Raw genomic sequence first — 7,416 nt, 5'->3', positions numbered from 1 at the left:
AAGGGAAAGATGCATGTTCATACACACGAGTAGACACGTGTGCACATACACATGAATCCATGTGCTGGCACGCTAACCGAGCTGTTTTGTTTTGAAGATGACACTAAAGGGTTTGATTTTATCTTTGACACTAGATATGATTGTGACATCTGGGAAAAACCTGGCATAGTGGATAGAGAACAGGCTTGGGAGTCAGAAGGTCATGGATTCTAATCCCGGTTCCTCCACTTCTCCTCTATGTGACCTTGGGCAAGTCACTTCACTTCTCTGGGCCTCAGTTACTTCATCTGGAAAATGGGGACTGACCCCCATGTGGGGCAGGGACTGTGTCCAAACTGATTTGCTCGTATCCACCCCAGTGCTTAGTGCAGTGCCTGGCACATAATAAGTGCTTAACAAATACCACAATTATTATTATTATTACTGCATTTGTTGATTGTTTACTGTGTTCTAAGCCCTGTGCTCCCCTCTTAGGGTCACACCTGGAGAGTTTCCAGTACTCTACCAGTCTCGACTACAGGAGGGAGAGTCAGACAGAGGCATATCCATTCCATTCCCAGCTTGGCCTGTGTCTAGTGAGTGGAAAACAATCTGCTACAAGTCAAAACTCACCTGTGCTGGGCAGCAGCCAGCATGGGAGAGAGTCGAGGGTGGAGACTCAAATTTACTGCACAGGAAGAGGCAATGGTAAATCCTTCCATATTTTTACCAAGAAAGCTCTGCGGATCCACCACCAGAACGATTGCTGGTGGAGGTGGGGCATTTTGGGAGAGATGTGTCCATGGCGTCGATATGGGTCAAAGATGACCCGATGGCGTGAGACAAGACAAGAAGCCCTATGCTAAGTGCTGGGGTAGATACACTACAATCCAATCAGATACAGTCCCTGTTCCAATCAATCAATCAATCAATCGTATTTATTGAGCGCTTACTGTGTGCAGAGCACTGTACTATGTGCTTGGGAAGTACAAGTTGGCAACATGGGGCTGGCTCACAGTATAAGGAGGAGGGAGAATGGGCATTTTGATCCCCACTTTACAGATGAAGAAACTGAGGCACAGAGAAGCTAAGTGACCTTCCTAAGGTCACATCCAGAAGTGGAGCTAGGATTAGAACCCAAGTGTCCTAACCTCAGACCCGCACTCTCTCCATTAGACCACACTGCGTTTTTCCTATATGTGGGCTATGATACATAACGCACAGTCCTTTCCACAGTGCCATTTTTCTGTGCTGTGACATTTGCTAATTGCTGGTTTGTTTTTTCCTCTTGGTATCGATTTCCTGAATGCTACCCGCTAAGCAAGTCCGCTCACATGTTACCACCGTAGTTTGAGACTGCTTCACAACATTTCTTTCACCCTCCCTACTTGCACATTCCTACAATGGGGGCTTCTTTAGGTGTTCTCCAATAGTCCATTCTTCGGTTTTGTTGCAGCTCTTGTTGTTCTGTTTTGTTTGTTAAGCACTTAATATAAACGAGGCACTGTACTAAGTGCTGCAGTAGTTACACACTAGTCAGGTTCGACACAGTCCCTGTCTCACATGAGGGTCACAGTCTTAATCCCAGACGCAGATAAGTTAGGTGACTTGTCCAAGGTCACACAGCAGACAAGCGGCAGAGCCAGGATTAGAACCCAGGTCCCCTGAGTCCCAGGCCCATGGTCTGTCTAGAAGACCACGATGTCTCTCTTTGTCTTACCCAGGAAAGTGGGTAAATTTTGCTCAAAGATGAAGACCGGGAAACTGAAAAAGCCTAAATTCACCTCTGGCATGGAAGAACAATGTGAAAAACAGAGTAACCCCGTGGAGAGAGCACGGGCCTGAAGGTCAGATGATCTGGGTTCTGATTCAGTCTTTGTCCTTTGCCTGCTGGGTGACCTTAGTCGAGTCACTTAATTTCTCTCTGCTTTGCTTGCCCATTGTACAAAATGGGGATTCAATGCCTGTTTTTCTTCCTTTAGAGACTGTTTCTAACCTGAAATCTTGACTCTACCCCAGCATTTAATACAGTGCTCAGCCTATAGTAAGCGCTTAAATACCACAGTCAATATTACTTTGCTTCTCTAGCCCACATCCTGCCTCACATCCCTCTTCATATCTGACAGAAATTACTCTCCTCAACTCCAAAGTCTTATTGAAGGCAAGAGGCCCTTCTCCAAGAGGCTTCTCACTCCATTCTGAGTCACACTGATTTGCTTCTTTTACTCACCCCTACCTACCTCACCCTCACATCAGTTATTTACATATCCATAATTTATTTACATCAATATCTCTCTGTCTAGACTGTGAGCTCACCATGGGCAGGGAATATGCCTACCAGCTTTTATTTTGTACTCTTCTGAGTGCTTAGTACAGTGCTCTGCCTACAGTAAGCGCTCAATAAATATGATTGATTGTCATGTAATCCTTTTGCATTGCCTGATATTCCTGTTCAGAAAACTATTGATATTCCTGGCTTAATCATTACAGGAATTCTTTACTCCTTGAGTAGCTTAGAGAAGGTCAAAAGTACTGTTTGCGTTTGAAAATTTCCAGTGTATCTGCTTTACATCCTTGAGAGGGTCGATAATACTTTTCTATTCTCAATGAATGTTTTGAAAATAGAAAATTGGTGATTGCAGGTATCTAAAAACAGATGTATTTTTAAAGTTAATGAAAAAATTTTAGCTTCTCAATTGGTGCTGCCTATATTGCCTCCAAGGTAAGATGGAATAGACTACCAAGGAGGAGGAGATAAATTGGGTGTGGAGGACCTGGCGATGATTTTCTCTTTTTCCTTTTATCTTTCGTTGGTTCAGAGCTAAAGGGTTTGGGAGAGTTCAAGCCCAGGGATCCCATTTGAGCTTCTTTTTTGTACCGTACAAGGCCAAACATTCTGATGTCACAAGGGTCTTAGAGCTGATGAATGCCAATGTGATAATAATAATAATAATAATAATGATGGTATTTGTTATGAGCTTACTATGTGCCAAGTACTGTTCCAACCCTGGGGTAGATACAAGGTAATCACGTGGGGCTCACGGTCTTTATCCCCATTTTACAGATGAGGTAACAGGCACAGAGAATAATAATAATAATGGCATTTATTAAGTGCTATGTGCAAAGCACTGTTCTAAGCACTGGGGAGGTTATAAGGTGATCAGGTTGTCCCACATGGGGCTCACAGTCTTAATCCCCATTTTACACATGAGGTAACTGAGGCACAGAGAAGCTAAGTGACTTGCCCAATGTCACACAGCTAAGTGGCGGAGCCAGGATTAGAACCCACGGCCTCTGACTCCCAAGCTCGTGTTCTTGCCGCTAAGCCACGCTGCTTTTCTAATGATTCAACTCAGGAGTTCTGGCCAATATCAGTCAAGATGGCCTTCCTTTGACTAATTTCTGAGGGGACGTCAGCTTCAGAGAAAAATTGCCCTCCATAGTGCTGTCTACTACACATTCGGGTTTGCTCTCAAAATCAATTAATCAAACAATGGTGTTTACTGAGTATTTACAGTGTGCAGTGCTCTGTACTATGTTCTTGGAAGAGTATAATAATAGATATAATCCCTTCCTTCAAGGATCTTACAATCAATCAGCTGCAATCAGTTTGGTCAAGGGGAAAGAGTGCAAGCATGAGAGTCAGAGTACCTGGATTCTAATCCTGGCTCTGTCAATTGCCTGCGAAGTGACCTTGGGCAAGTCACTTCACTTCTCTGAGTCTCAGTTTCATGAACTATAAAATGAGCATTCAATACCTGTTTTCCTCCTGTTTAGATTGTGAGCCCCTTGTGGGACAGAGACTATGTCCAACATGAACTTGTATCTCTTCTGGCATCTGGAACAGTGCTTGACACAGTAAGCACTTAAAAATAATAATAACAATGATAGTAGTAGTAGCAAAAGTTAGTTGGTAGTGGTGGTAGTACTAGTAAAGGTAATTACAGAGCATCCATCAGAGCAATTTAATGTTTTAACACTTGGGAAAGTACAATAGAAGTATGAGAAACATACCATGCCCACAAAGAGCTTAACAGGGGAACAGATTTATGAACATTAAAAGTGGGAAAATCAGAATAAATGAACTGATTGAACAATGAATCCAAGAAATCCAATGTTAATCCAGGAAGACAGATTTTGTCTCCCATGGAATGGGAGATGGTAGTCTCCAGCATATCACCCTGGACCCCCTTTAGGCCCACTGGAGTTTCTGGGGAGAAATGTTCTCTCAGTCTCTCAACCAATCCTCTGTAGACTAGAGATGAGGATGAGCCTGGGAGCAGCAGAATCTTATCCTCAGCTGGAGCTTGGAAACTGAGGCTGTTCACTCAGCTCAATCACTCAATCCTCTGGGAACTCATGGTGGATGATAATAATTGCTAAGCACTTTGATGAGCCCGGCACTGTACTAAGTACTGGGGTGGATATGAGCAAATCAGGTGGAACACAGTTCCTGTCCCACGTGGGGCTCACAGTCTTAATCCCCATTTTACAGATAAGGAACTGAGGCCCAGAGAAGTGAAATGACTTGCCCAAGGTCACACAACAGATCAGTGGCAGAGTCAGGATGAGAACCCACGACCTTCTGACTCCCAGGAATGTGCTCTATCCACTATGCTATGCTGCCTGGGAGAACCACATCCCAGAGCAGAGATGTGCTCTCAAGCTGTGAGGAAAATGGAGGTAGTTTTCTTGCCTAGAGGGTCACCCCCTCTGGAGTGTCTCTAGAAGAAGCAGGTGTCTATCCTTCCATTCCCATGTGACTTGGTTTCAGTGCCTCTCTGGGCTCTCCTCCTGATGAGACTCAGAAACCCTGCCATGTTTGTTGGCTTGGCCCGGCCTATAAAGGGCCTAAATCCCATTCACTCTGTGGACAGTGGAGCTTTCCCAGATGAGCTGGCTCTCCAACACAGGCAATTAGCAAGTGTGTCCAATGCAGCCACTTTGGAGCAGGCTGGTTTTCCAGCTCTGTTGGCCTCGGGACTGGAAGTCAAATCAGTGTCCCGGTGTGAGGCTGTTCTTCCTGCTTCCTCACTGACACGCAGTTCTGGCTGTCGCGTGAAACAGCAATTTCAAGTTGCTGTTACTGTCCTGACAAATTGCCTGGCGAACAAAGGCTTTGGGTAGGTTCCATTTGCTCTCGTTAAACTCAGACAAAGCAGAGGTGGCTAGTGATTACCTCACCTCATCAGCCCTTGGCAGCTTCTCCACCTGAGGATGGGCTGGATGGGTGTCGCTTCACTACTGGATTCATAAGTTTAAGGCACATTCATTTCCTTTTTCTTTGAATTGGTGACAATTTGTCCTCCTACCATAAGGCGTATGAAATGGGGAACTCACTGCCCCACCCTAGATGCTACCGTGTGCTGTCTCAATCTGGAATTCATTCATATTGTGTAGGCTTATTCTCCTTTTTCTCCTGTTACTTCCTGTTTGTTGTGGGGGGTTTTAACTTTATTTGTTAAGCTCTTACTATGTGCCAGGCATTGTACTAAACGTTGCTGTGTCTGCTGAGCAGATATATCCAGTGTGGTGATAGCACTGATTAGCACAAGCACCCACTGAGATCGGCACTGTCTATAATAAAAATGATAAAGCTGGTAATTTTGGCATTTATCAGGAATTTACTATGTGCTAAGCTCTGAAGTAGGAGGCAAAGCTTTCAAACAGGGTACAGTCCCTCTCACATAGAGCTCACGCCTGTCATCCTTATTTTGCACTTGAGGAAACTGAGGCTCAGAGAAATTAAGTAACTTGCCCAAAGTCACACAGTATGCTGAAGGCCAAACAGAGACTAAAACCTGGGTTTCCTGACTCCCGGGCCACCTTTTCCTCTAGGCTTTACAGCTTCCTTGCTAGAGGACAAATTTGGGGATTTCAATGCCAAAGCATAAAGGCACTGGGAGAAGAACCCAAAAAGGGAATTCAGGGCACCTTAGGTAGTAAATCAATCTTTTATTGAGCACTTACTGTGTGCAGAGAAATTCTGCTGTATTGTACTCTTCCAAGTAGTTAGTACAGTGTTCTGCACATAATTGCTCAATATCATTGATTGATTAATTGACTGATTGTAGAGCATCGTACTGAGCACTTGGGAGAGTACAATATAACATAGTTGGTAGACATGATCCCTGACCATGTCTAGGGAGGATAGGTGAGATGAGGCCACAGGAGAGTAGAGAGAAAGACAGAGGTTGGGGTGGAGGGGGCGGTGTTGAAAGTGTGGAAAAAGAAAATTTAGAAGAGGAGAAAATGGAAGAAGAGGAAAGGAGAAAGTGAAATATGTGGAAAGAAGGGGAAGAAGGGTGTGGTGGGGGCATCTTAGTACAGTGCTCTGCACACAGTTAGTGCTCAATAAATACTGTATCAGCCTCCTCTCCAATCTCCCATCCTCCTGTCTCTCCCCACTTCAATCCATACTTTACGCTGCTGCTCGGATTGTCTTTGTCCAGAAATGCTCTGGGCATGTTACTCCCCTCCTCAAAAATCTCCAGTGGCTACCAATCAACCTATGCATCAAGCAGAAACTCCTCACCCTCGGCTTCAAGGCTGTCCATCACCTTGCCCCCTCCTACCTCACCTCCCTTCTCTCCTTCTGCAGCCCAGCCCACACCCTCCGCTCCTCTGCTGCTAATCTCCTCACCGGGCCTCATTCTCGCCTGTCCCACCGGCATCCCCCTGGCCTGGAATGCCCTCCCTCCCCACATCCAACAAGCTAGCTTTCTTCCTCCCTTCAAGGCCCTACTGAGAGCTCACCTCCAGGAGGCCTTCCCAGACTGAGCTCCCTCCTTCCTCTCCCCTCCTCCCCCTCCCCATCCCCCCTGCCATACCTCCTTCCCCTCCCCACAGCACCTGTATAATTGTATATATGTTTGTACATATTTATTAGTCTTTTTATTTTATTTGTACATGTTTATTCTATTTATTTTATTTTGTTAATATGTTTTGTTTTGTTCTCTGTCTCCCCCTTCTAGACTGTGAGCCCACTGTTGGGTAGGGACTGTCTCTATATGTTGCCAACTTGTACTTCCCAAGCGCTTAGTACAGTGCTCTGCACACAGTAAGCGCTCAATAAATACGATTGAAGGAATAAGAGAGAAGAGGAAACCAGATGAAGGAAGAAGGAAAAGAGAAGAGTGAGGGGAAGTAGGAAAAATGAAGAGGGGTAGTGGGTAGAGGGGGAAGGAGGAAGAATAAAATGAGAAAATGAAGGAGGGGGGGGGGGGAAAGGAGAGGGCATGGTCTAGAAAAGGAAAATGTTCAGTCTCCAGTGCCATTCTTATTGTTTCTGCCACCACCATGATGACCCAAATCACAATAGCTAAGGCAGCTTGCCCAGGATAGGATAGATGAGCCAGAGTGACTGCCAAAGCTTCAACCATTTTCTCCTGGTGCCAGCATCAGCAGAGTCAGAGGATGAGGACCTGATTTAACTAT

General features: G+C 45.2%; 1 non-coding gene across 1 annotated transcript; it reads left to right on the top strand.

Moving 5' to 3' along the window:
* Positions 1-464: 464 nt before the first annotated feature.
* On the top strand, positions 465-602 carry LOC119935302. The gene has a single exon (XR_005453187.1). It is a non-coding gene; the product is annotated as a small nucleolar RNA SNORA7 (small nucleolar RNA).
* Positions 603-7,416: the final 6,814 nt, after the last annotated feature.

This window comes from Tachyglossus aculeatus, chromosome 11 (assembly GCF_015852505.1).
Source record: "Tachyglossus aculeatus isolate mTacAcu1 chromosome 11, mTacAcu1.pri, whole genome shotgun sequence".
In the NCBI taxonomy this organism is placed as follows: domain Eukaryota; kingdom Metazoa; phylum Chordata; class Mammalia; order Monotremata; family Tachyglossidae; genus Tachyglossus; species Tachyglossus aculeatus.
This window is presented reverse-complemented; position numbering and strand designations above follow the sequence as displayed.